The sequence below is a fragment of the Muntiacus reevesi genome, chromosome 21 (genome assembly GCF_963930625.1).
Source record: "Muntiacus reevesi chromosome 21, mMunRee1.1, whole genome shotgun sequence".
NCBI classification, from domain to species: domain Eukaryota; kingdom Metazoa; phylum Chordata; class Mammalia; order Artiodactyla; family Cervidae; genus Muntiacus; species Muntiacus reevesi.
The window spans coordinates 33,376,594-33,388,765 of record NC_089269.1 but is presented as its reverse complement, the minus strand read 5'-3'; the positions used below and the strand labels follow the sequence as shown (position 1 = coordinate 33,388,765).

General features: G+C 36.0%; 1 long non-coding RNA gene across 1 annotated transcript in view; it reads right to left on the bottom strand.

Moving 5' to 3' along the window:
• Nucleotides 1–12,172, bottom strand: part of LOC136152360 (uncharacterized) — a 252,147-nt gene that overhangs the window by 172,137 nt on the left and 67,838 nt on the right. The window contains exon 2 of the long non-coding RNA XR_010660201.1: nt 10,692–10,737. This is a non-coding gene — a long non-coding RNA (uncharacterized lncRNA). The remainder of the gene's footprint in view (nt 1–10,691; nt 10,738–12,172) is intronic.

Here is a 12,172-nt window from a genome sequence, read left to right as displayed (position 1 = left end):
AACACTTGAATGGGTGAAAATAAATGATGCGGGGCTTTATGAATTGGGACTGTAAAACTGTGAAATATTTCTGAGTTTTAAAACTCTCAACTTATATTTATACATTTTGTATTCTATATATTTAAAGTAGTAAAAAATTGATTACTAAGAGCTTAACTCACATTCTCACAGACAGTGTCCAGGGGAAAAAGGAGTGGCATTACATAAATTTTGTCTACCTCTTTCATAAAAGATCATTCAAAAAGGTAATTTGAGAGAATCATAATTTATTCATGCATGACATTACCATTCTGGCTTTTCCATTAACTGGTTGAAAAAATTACTGAGTAGGTATTATGAGTGAAATATTAGGGATATAATGACGTCTGTGCTTTTAATGTCTCCATTTAGTTGAAGTTCTTAGGTTTTGGACTGCTATATGGAAAAGCTGAATTTGTGGTTGAGAGGCTGAAGAGTAAGCATTCTTTTCCTGTTGACTAATCCATTTTGAGTTTCCCTGCAGGTGCATGAATTGACTGGAGACCTAACCTTTACAACACAGATTCAAACATATGCAGAGTTCAAGAATCTATTTGGGCTTTGGATATCTTAAATTTGGAGATGCTCATAGGTCACTATTGATAGAGGACTGAGTTACTAAGGTTGGTTGTTAAAAAAATAAAAAAAAGTGTAAGAGGTAACTGAACTGTCACATGAGGACAAGGAGGTGACTCCGGGTCATCTCTTTCCCCTTCACTCAGTATATTACTCTCTAAATACAGAGGCTGATAAAATGTTAATTCTCTGAACACTAAAGTATATTTTAATCTCATTTTTTCTGGAGTTACCAAAAAAGGAAGTGAATTTTTCTTCCTAATAATAGTAGGACATGGAATTATACCCCCAAGAAGGGCAAAGCAGAGATCTAAGGCAATTATAAGGGTCAATTAAGCACAAAGGTTGTTTCTGCTTCAGTAATCCAGGTAATTAAACTGAAACAGGTTCAGGCATGTAATTGGCACAGTTGTCTTGGCTTTGGTAGCAGAGACACACGATGTTTTCACAAGTCAGGAACCAGGTTCAAGTTACAGCATTTACTCTATGATATGTCTTGAAATATAGAATGAAGTACTAGAGTTTCTAATGATACATTCTAGCAATAAGCTAATTTGACAGCCATAAATTAATGAGAAAATAAAGTTTTAGATGATCCTGTGCAGACAGAATTGATACATTAAACCTTTGCTGTATATGCATACCTTTAAAATTACATAACATATATGTTCATATATGTTTGTGTGCATGCTAAGCCAATTCAGTCATGTCCAAATCTTTGTGACCCTATGGACTATATAACCCACTAGGCTCCTCTGCCCATAGCTTTCTCCAGGCAAGAACACTGGAGTGGGTTGCCATGCCCTCCTCCAGGGGTCTTCCTGACCCAGGGATCGAACCTGCATCTCTTACGCCTCCTACAGCGCCCCCTGAGAAGCCCATATGTTCATATATATACACATATAAAAATATATACATACATTTCTTCAGTTTTGATCTCTCTTCCTCAACAGGCATCTCAATTTAACAGCTAAAACTGGATTCCTTTTGGTCTCTCCCTATTTTCCAAATATGTATCTGTCCTCCCATAATCCTTGGCTCAATTTTGGATATCTTCATTCATGCAGGGACTAAAGTCATAAATATAGAAAGTGTTCAAGCTTTCACCCTTTTCTTTCAGACTTTGATTTACTCCTCCCCCTCCACACTACCCACTACGTAAGTGAAACATTTCACTGATTCTCTTTCTCAAGCAACTCATGAATCTGTGTGCCTACCCTTTCCCCATTCGCCATCTCTTCTTCATAGCCATATGTTAGATCTTCCCCTTTTCTTGTCAAGACCAGTGAGCTAGCCTCCTAACTGGGAGGCCACTGTATCTGTCTTGTCTCTCCCACACTTAGTCATCTATAATCAAACTACAATACAAATATCCCATGTCACTCCCAATACTGATAGATACTTAGAATTTATGGGGCCTTAGTGCTACAGAGAAATGACTCCATTACCTGACTTCTACTTATGTCTCCATTTTCAACTCACGTGTCTCTGTCATGCAGTTTTTATTCTACTGTGGAGGACTGATGATGTCTCCCTCTTCTAGACTCACCACTGCTTTGTCCTGCCTAGTTCCTCTTCCTGGAGTTGCATTTACCTCTAGTATATCAGTTCATTCTAATTAAGTAAATCGTTCATTCATTCAAAAACTATTAAGCACCAATGATGTATCAATAACCTCTGATATGCAGATTGAAAGGAAAAGAAGAGGGCAACAGAGGACAAGATGGTTGGATGTCATCACCAACTCAATGGACATGTGTTTGAGCAAACTCCAGGAGATGGAGAAGGACAGGGCAGCCTGGTGTGCTGCAGTTCATGGAATCACAAAGAGTCAGACATGACTGAGTGACTGAACAGCTACAAGAACAATGTACCAGCTCCTAAACTGAGTACTGATTATCAAATTGCGCTTCTTCCTCATCCCATTTATTTCCATTTGCTTTAGTTTTCATCAAGACCTTTTATGGGCATAATCTCCTCAGAGAATCCTGGGAGGCTGAACAATCACCTTTCCTCTGTACCTGCAAATTCCCCAATGAAAGTCCCAACCACGACTGAAGTTGTATTTACTTCTCTGTCTTACCCAAAGCACTGAATTCATTCTTGGGAAAGTTCTTATGTCTTATTTTTCTTTGCATTCCCTGATTTCAGTGTCTGCTCCATGACAGTTTCTTAGCAAAGAGGTTTTGAACTGAACTAAATGCTATTCCCCTTAAAGGCTACCAGAGTTAGTTAAACTTGATGCAATAATATATCATTTCTTTTAGGTTCTTCTTTCCCTAGCAGCATTTCTTATGCTTACTCTATTCTTTCTCTCATTGTTTTCCCTCTTTTCTAACTTTGTCTCTCCTCTTTTCATTTAAATAGCTGTAAATGGTAAAGAATCTGCTTTGCAATGTAGGAGACCCAGGTTCAATCCCTGGGTAAGGAAGATCCCCTGGAGACTGGAATGGCGACCCACTTCAGTATTCCTGCCTGGAGAATTCCATGGACAGAGGAGCCTGGAGGGCTACAGTCTATGGAGTCACAAAGAGTCAGATATGACTGAGTGACTAATACACAAAGCTACTCATGGTCTCTGTTACCTACAAGTGGTAACAGCACTGTCCACTTTCCTGGTCACATGAGCTTATTCATGTTTTGTCAGCAGTGGGAATTCTAAGTTTCTGGTGGTCAAAGGAAAGAATGTTTTCAAAAGGAAAGGGAGAACACAAGAATGTACTGTAAGGGTGATGCTACTAGGATCAATGCTTTGGAATTCAATGCAATCAAATATGGGAGGGGTTGCTCTCGGCTCCTTTTAGAATCATAAGGTCTTACTACCTCTTGAAGTTCCTGTCTTCTAATACCCATCCCACACATACAAGCACACAAATAAATGTACACTTGCAACTACCTAATGTAAATAAACCCATGCTTCCTCTCATACTTTGTTATGCCTGAATTGCTCATTTCCCTAATTTATAAACTAGTAAGATCTTTACCTATTTTACAACAAGGAGATCAAACCAGTTAATCCTAAAGGAATTGAAACCTGAATATTCATTGGAAGGATTATTGATGAAGCTGAAGCTCCAGTATTTTGGCCATATAATGTGAAGAGTCGAAAAGAATCTTCACATTAAAAGATTCCTAGCATTGGAAAAGATCCTAATGCTTGAAAAAATTGAGGGCAGGAGGAGAAGGGGGTGAGAGCAGATGAGATAGTTGGATGGCATCACTGACTCAATGGACATGAGTCTGAGCTAATTCCAGGAAATCATGAAGGACAGGGAAGCCTTGAGTGTTGCAGTCAATGGGGTCACAAAGAGTCAGAGATGACTGAACGACTAAAGAAAACAATAAGATTTTACCCATTCTTTAGATGCAAGGTCAAATTCCACCAAGTTCCCATCCACTTTAATCACACTTTACTCTGATGGGAATAACCACAAACTGTGACAAATGAGCCATTTTTAACTTCTAATCCATTATGGATCAGTAATATGGCAAACATAATGCAAATTAATTACTAGATAAATGGAATAAAAAAGAAAATCAGATAAAATATATCTAATATGTCACTTCAGAATGAATAGATTCGGCAGAAATAGAACCACTTTGTCAAAATGCTAAAAAGGTTTTCTAAATACTTAACCCCAATGTCATCATGAACCAGAAATAGAATGTAAACTGGAAGCCATCCACAGACCAGGCTTAGAGAAGCACTGCTCCAAAGAAACTGTCATTAACTTACACAATAGCCCATGTATGCATCTTCAATAAATAAAGGACAGATCTCATTAACACTAAGAGAAGACACCAGAGTTTGTGTGTGTGCTTTCTTTTTTTCTTATTTTGGACCTGCTTTACAATATTCTCTTTAAAGTTTTGATATTGTTGCTATTAGCATTATGCAAGTGATTCAGTCAGCGTTTTCAATCACTAATTCATTCCTCAACAAGTGTTTATTGAACATCATCTATATGCCAGACACAGTCCTAGATGCTAGGATCCAAATCTGCATAAACTATGGTCCTTAGTTCAGACAAATCCAAATTAAAGGCTGTGCTACAAAACAACTGGCGTGTCACCTTCAAAGGTATCAGGGTCATGAAAGTCAAGGAAAGTTTGCAGAATCTTGGTACACTCATGAAGACTAATGAAACTGCAAAACAAGGCACATAATTCAGAAACAAATTCTTACACACTAAAGACCAATAGTGGGAATTTATTTGGACAACTGATGAAACTTGAATGGGATCTGGGGATTAGATAGTAGTGAATTAAGGATGTTAATTTCCTGATATATTAGTTAGCTGCAGCTGTGTTAACAAAATATGATCAACTGGGTGGCTCAAGCAACAGGAGTTTATGTTTCATAGATTTGGAGGCTGGCAAGTCATGATCAAGGAACTCACCAATTCCTTCTTTCTTGCTTTTGCTCACACATAACAGTGAGAAAGTAAACAAACTCTCTGGCATCTCTTCTTATAAGAGTGCTAATCCATTAAGAGAGCACCATGCTCATTACCTCCTCTAAACCTACTTAGCTACCAAAGGCCTCTCCTCCAAACACCATTACACTTGGGGCAGCTACTCTCCAGATACCATTACAGGGGGCTGGAGGAGGCGTCAGGGCTCCGACATAGGAGTGGGACTGAGTGGGCTTAGTTGCTCAGTGAGTCTGGCTCTTTGTGACCCCATGGACTGTAGCCCTCCAGGCTCCTCTATCCATGAGGATTCTCCAGGCAAGAATACTGGAGTGGGTTGTCATGCCCTTCTCCAGGGGATCTTCCCAACCCAGGGATCAAACCAGGCTTCCCACATGGCAGGTGGATATTCTTTATCATCTGAGACACCAGGGAAGCTACATGAATATCAGGTGGGGCACAATTTAGACCTTAGTACCTGATATTGATGATTTTATTGTGGTTATGTGGAAAATGTCTTTGTTTTCAGGGAGATACACCCTAAAGCACTCTGGGTAATATGGCATTGTGTTGGCAATTTATTTTCAAATAGTTCAGTGGAAAAGTTCTCTGTAATGTAGGTACAAATTTTCTGTAGGTTTATGATTGTTAAAAGATACTGTTTCTGGCCTTGAGATTCTCAAGTCTACTTGGGAAGAGAGATGTGTGAGCAACTGTAATTAGGTGCCATTAAATGAAGTGAAATATGGTGATACAATAAAGGACTGAAATGAAAGAAGGAAGGTCAGTTTGTCCAGAAGGAAAGCAGGAGAGATCGCAAAAAGAAACCAAATCTTGAAGATCAAAATGTAAAACAAACCAGAGTCCATTGAACCTGTGTTTATTTATTAATGATTATGTGACAAAATTGGCATACTTGATTTTTATTTTCCTCTTGTGTTTGTCTTCCCATAGTGCCATTATCTTAACTCACCATTTTCTTTTAAAATTAACAAAATGACAAAAGATTTGAGGAATTAAAGAGTAATAAATTAAGAGCATAAGGTAAGTTGGGGATCAGATAAAAGTGTGTTCAAAAAGTGATATCTCTTAAACATCATTCTCTGCATATCATAATATATCTTAACAAAACCTTAGCTTACTGAGCTCACTCTTGCTTTCTCTTTTCCAGAATCCAGATATAGACTGAAAAAGCTTATCTGTAAGTCTCCATATTTGTTGCTAATGGCTATTATCCTCCTTAAAGTATTACATGAAATTTCCAACAAACATGGGAGAGTAAGGGTTAGAGTGCTCATTTATTAGGATACCTGTAATTCACTCGCTGATTGAGCAAGTATTTGCAGGGTACCTATGCAAAGCTAGCAAATTGCTTACCTAAAGGCATGGTATGATTCCTTTACATGGTTTTCTTTTTTTCCCCAATGCTTGAAATTGAGCGCATATTTAGAAACTGTGAGATTTCACATAGAAATTTCAACATTCAATTCCTTTTACCTTTAGAACTTATGGCTACTGGAACATACAGTTAGGCAGAAAATGTGACTGAAGTGAGTAGACACAGCCCCTGTATGTTGGGCATGTGATCATCTTTTCCTCAGTCCACACCACTCCGAACTGTACAGTATTGGCCTGTTACACCCACGTTGGCTATACTCATGGGTTCCAAAAGTACCTGCATTTGTAACCCTAGCCAAATATTAGATAACAATAAATGGGAGAGCTTTGAGAACAAAGCGGCACAAAAACATATATCTGAAATATTAAGGTTCAAGTTCTGGTCAAGCAAAGGTCAGCAATAAGCTCAAAAATTTATTTAGAAGACTGAGCAAGATTCTTTCCTCCTTTCTGATTTGTCCAATAAGACGCTTGTAGAATCAGAGTTTGGGGCTAGTGACTTCTGCAAGTCAGATGAGGAGAAAAACTATTATGCAGTAGGCATTACTTTCAGTTTCAAAAGAGATCTTATACCCACTAATTTTTCATTTTTCTGTTAAAAAATAATTTAGTACATATGTTCAAGATATTTTACATCAATACTACCATTGAATTCAGACTAATGTGAAATCAGAGATTCTTTTAGACACAATTCAAGCCATTAATAAGTCTACCTCTGCTGGCTGAGATAATGTCAAAGATTCATTTAAACAGCATGAGTAGCAACTTGCATTATATACAAGTACTAACACTACTCTGTTTCTTCTAACAGAATTCACGCAAAGAATTGCTTCTTTTATATGTAATTTCTACTTTGCAAATAACTATCCATACTTTTAACCATCAGAGACAACTTTGTTACTGTCTTATCAATAATGTCTTACATGTGTATAATACTTTAAGGCTGGCAAAGTGTTTTTAGATCCATATGAGGAGATGTATAAATAATTTCAGTACCATATTTTTTAGAAATTTATAATTAATTTTCTGAAACAACTGATGTCTGATTTTAAGCATGAATGCAACTAAGAATCATTAAAATTCAATTTAAAAGAACTTTTACTGTATATAAAAAATCATGTGTTTATATATTTTGTATCTCATTCATCAGAAGAATTATTAACAATTACTACTGTGCTACTCCAAAGATAATAGGTAAGTAGTGGTACTTTATAAACATTTGGTAAGACTAAATATTTCTACCTGATTTCTCTCCCTTGTCACACTTCAATCCAATCTAGCTGACTGCCATTTATTCAACACCTACTAAGTTCAAATAGGAGTAACACACAGTCATTGCCCTCTAAGGGTTAACATCCTGCAGGGAAAAAAATTAAATACAAGATGAAATTTTATATGTGAAATAACATATATGATGAGATCTATTTTTCCCAAAGCTTTATGAAGATGTAAGATGACTGATAAGAATGAGGATGAAGGGAAGCATCTCTTTGAAAGCTATGAAAGAAGGTGTCATCTGGGGTGAATCTTGAAAAAAAACTCAGAATGCTACTCTTACACACCTAGAACACAGTTGCATAAACATCTACATTATGAGCTCTTCTTTCCCCTGACCGCTTATGTGCACTTACCTAATACTTTTTATGACTCTTGACTGTAACATTTTTCTTTACTCCTTAATTTCCTAATTCACAGTACAAGTGAGAATCATTCTTTTGTATGCCTGCCAAAAATGTAATTAAGGAAGGCCTGCTTTCATTCTATTTTAAAGTTCTATTTAAGAAAAGATTTAAAAGGCCTATTAAATAAATCATGGTACATCAAAAAAAATTGTCTAATATGCAGCCATTAGAAAGGATGAAATAGATAACATATATTGACTTAGAAGAATCTTCATAATTAAAATGTTAAAAAAAAACACAGACTCATGCATATGGTGTGAAAGCATCGTGTGCACAGATTGATATTGATATTTGTGCATATAAAGAAGGAACCTTTAAAGAAAAACACCAAAACTTTAGCAGTAGCTAACTTTGAGGGAAACATATTTTTCTATTTAGTATAATTCTCTATATGAAGTACTTCAAACAACAAAAGTATTGATATTGAAAGAAATACTAACCATACACCATTTAATTTTTTCCCATTCTAAGATTGGAAAAAACACAGGTGTTATTTAAGTCAGTAACCTAACTGAATAATTTTTCAAGAATGAAATATTTAACTCAAGGCAAATTTCAGAGAAGTTGAAATATCAGAAACTACATGAAAATACAAATTCAAATTCTTAAATCAAATTCCACTGAAGAATGATAATTTTAAAAACTATGTTTATAGTAAGGCAGATTTCTAATTTTATTAGAATTAAGGTTAAATTTTTTTCTGTCAGTAATCAGCAAGTCTTATTATTTTCTGTCAAAATGCCAAAAATATTGATGATAATCTCCTAGAGATAAAAGACAACACATGAAAAACACATGAATCCGGTTTATCATTTTTTGGTGCTTTAGAAAACTGGAAATAAATTATTTTTTTTTCATAGTAGATGACATATAAAGATTAAATAGAATTCATAAAATCTCGGCTGTTCATTAGAAAGTGATACAATGACCCACCACAAAGGCAATTACAGGTTAGAACTGGAATGTAGTAGCTAGGAAAATAAAGGATTTCCCGACCTTCTACAACAGCAATATATCACAGTTGGTCACTTCCAGAGCTACACAAGGTATTCTTGTCCATCTGTGAGGTCCACTTGTATCACTCAGCCAGAACACTCAAAATCAGTACAGGTGAGGAAACTTAGTAATTTAGAGGCACCATGATTTGCCAAATACAAACCTCACGAGCAGTGAGCAAATGATAGTGTACCAAACACACATCAAGCACAAATCATCAGCTCAGGTAAAATAAATGCAACCTGCCTTGTGTACCATCTTTATGACTCCTAGCTCAATGTCATTTTTATGTTATTATCATTTTGCTTTTGCCATATGTTTTTAATCTGTACCATTCTGCCTCTTTCAGGCATTGAGCAGTTTGTCTTGAATTAGAAAAGAGGTGCTAGAATGTGGAAGTGGGAGGTTGACCTACATCTGAACAATTTGCATATGATTCACCACAATTAAACAATTTGGTTTGAAATAGCTGCAATTAAGCTATTATCAGAGAAGTATCTACTAGAGTAGAAATTCTAAATTTATCCTCACATACATTCTAGCCAAGAAAAGGGACACATTTTTTGGCACTCATTAAGAAAAGCTAATACAGAATTAAATTCTTCCAAATTAAAATTTATTTTGATAAATCACTGATAGTTAATCATACTTATGGCAACTTTGGTTGTTTATTTAAAAATGATAATTTTAAAATAAGAAGAAAACTATGAAATTATGGTAGGTTAGAGAATCTTAGTTTCTAACAATATATTGCATACGTTAATATACAAAAGTGTGAGTGTGCCCAGTCGAGTTCGACTCTTTGCAACCCCACGGACTGTAGCTTGCCAGGCTTCTCTGTCCATGGAATTTTCCAGGCAAGAATATGGGAGTAGGTTGCCATTTCCTCCTCCAGGGAATCTTCCAGACCCAGGGATTGAACCCACATCTCCTGCATTAGCAGATTCCTTACCACTGGGCCACCTTGGAAGCCCACACATAAGTGTATATATTACAAAATTATCTTCTTGATATATGGAAGTCATACATGGTAATGTCAAACTACACTAAATTTATGAAGGTAATACAAAATGTAAAATAATGAATAAATTCTGCCCACAGGGGGGGAAAAAAAACTCCAAATAATATACTAAACTGTAGTAATATGTAATAGTAAGGGGTTTCCAGGTGGCTTGGACAGTAAAGAATCAACCTACATGAAGCAGACCTGCATTTAATACCTGGGTCTGGAAAATCCCTAGCAAAGTTTATGACTACCCATTTTTATTTCTGCCTGGAGAATTCTTGTCAAGGACAGAGGAGTCTGGCAGGCATGGGGTCACAAAGAGTCAGACATGACTGAGTGACTAACATTCACTTTAACTTCACAGTATGTAATAATATGAAAGAAAAATTCAAACTGACAATTAAACACTATGCATCGGATGATTTCAAGTTGACAGGTAAGTTAGAGATAACACATTTTTCAGATTTTCCAAATAAGCAACATTAATTATGTCTATATCTAAAAAGAGGTGTAAAGTATTAACGCATAGCTAAAACAAAAGCATTCTACTTGCCATAGAATACAAATATATTCTATAACCAGAAATAAGGGTTCTTATCCTACCTTTAGAGGCACATAAGAGGCTCTCTGATTAATCTTCAAGGATATCCTAAAAAATAAATAGAAAATGGATGACATAGAGAGCAACAAAATAGGAGGATTGTTTTAGCATTATTATTAACACTGAGTGTTAGTGGTCTATTTGCTGGGAGTCTATTTACTGTGTCAAGGAATTGCTTTTTCCATCCACAAATGAGTCTGGCAGCACTGAAGGGCACATAAGCATTACAATAAAATATATGTTGATTGACATTTTTGCTGTCTGTTGGGTATGGACATAGTGATTAAGACTCTTCTTATTTACAACTATTAGCCAATTTAGCAATTTTACTGTTGATGGTAAAGGTAAAAAGGAAAAAATTAATCTTGTCATATTACCAAAAGAAAAAAAAACCCTATAAAATTGCAAACACTTCTAGATTTAATAACATCTTTTTATATCATTAGGTGTCACACTGAGTGAAGTAAGTCAGACAGAGAAGAAGAAATATCATATGACATCCCTTACATGTGGAATCTAAAAAGAAATGATACAAATGAACTTACTTAGAAAACAAAAAGAGACTCACAGACTTAAAAAATGAACTCATGGCTGCCAGGGGAAGGGTTAGTTACAGACTTTGGAAAGATCATGTACGCACTGCTATATTTAAAATGGATAACCAACAAAAACTTACTGTATAGCACATGGAACTCTGCTCAATGTTATGTGCAGGCCTGGATGGGAGCGGGGATATGGGGGAGAATGGATACATGTATATGTATGGCTGAGTCCTTCACTGTTCGCCTGAAACTATCACAGCATTGTTAATTGCCATACCGTAATAGAAAATGTTTTTGGTGTTAAAAAATAAAAATTAAATTAAAAAATACAGGTTCTAACTTGTAGTCCATTTTGTGGATATGATCATAAGATTTCAACCTGGAGTGAGATCAAGTCCCATGTTCCGAGTTTTAAGAGAGATATTACCTGGAATAGGGAATTACTGTAAGGAAATTCTAGTGCTCTTCTTTAGAAAAGAATTGATGTTAGAACTAGGAGGTAACTTAAAAATCAACTGGTCCAACACCCTCACTTTACAAAATAAAGCAGTAGCCCATAGCTAGTTTACGGCAGAACTAGGGGTAGAATATCCATCTCCCAGCCTCATACCACAGCATTAAGTTCCTTAATGCTTCATAACTCCCAAGATTAGAAAGGAGTAGAAAAGAGTGGAATTCTGTATTTTGCTTTGGAAAAGTTCCATCTTCCTGGTGAAGCTTCATACTCCTAACTGCATAAATGACCTATTGAATCAATATTTATTTTATGTACATCATTCAAAACTCCTTTCCTTGGTAAAGAGAGATATAGTCCTCCCTTGGTATCTGAAAGGGATTGGTCCTAGGACCTTTTCTTTCCCAAGTATACCCAAATCCCTGGATGCTCACGTTCCTCTATAAAATAGCACAGCATTTGCATGTAACCTATGCAAAACCTCCCA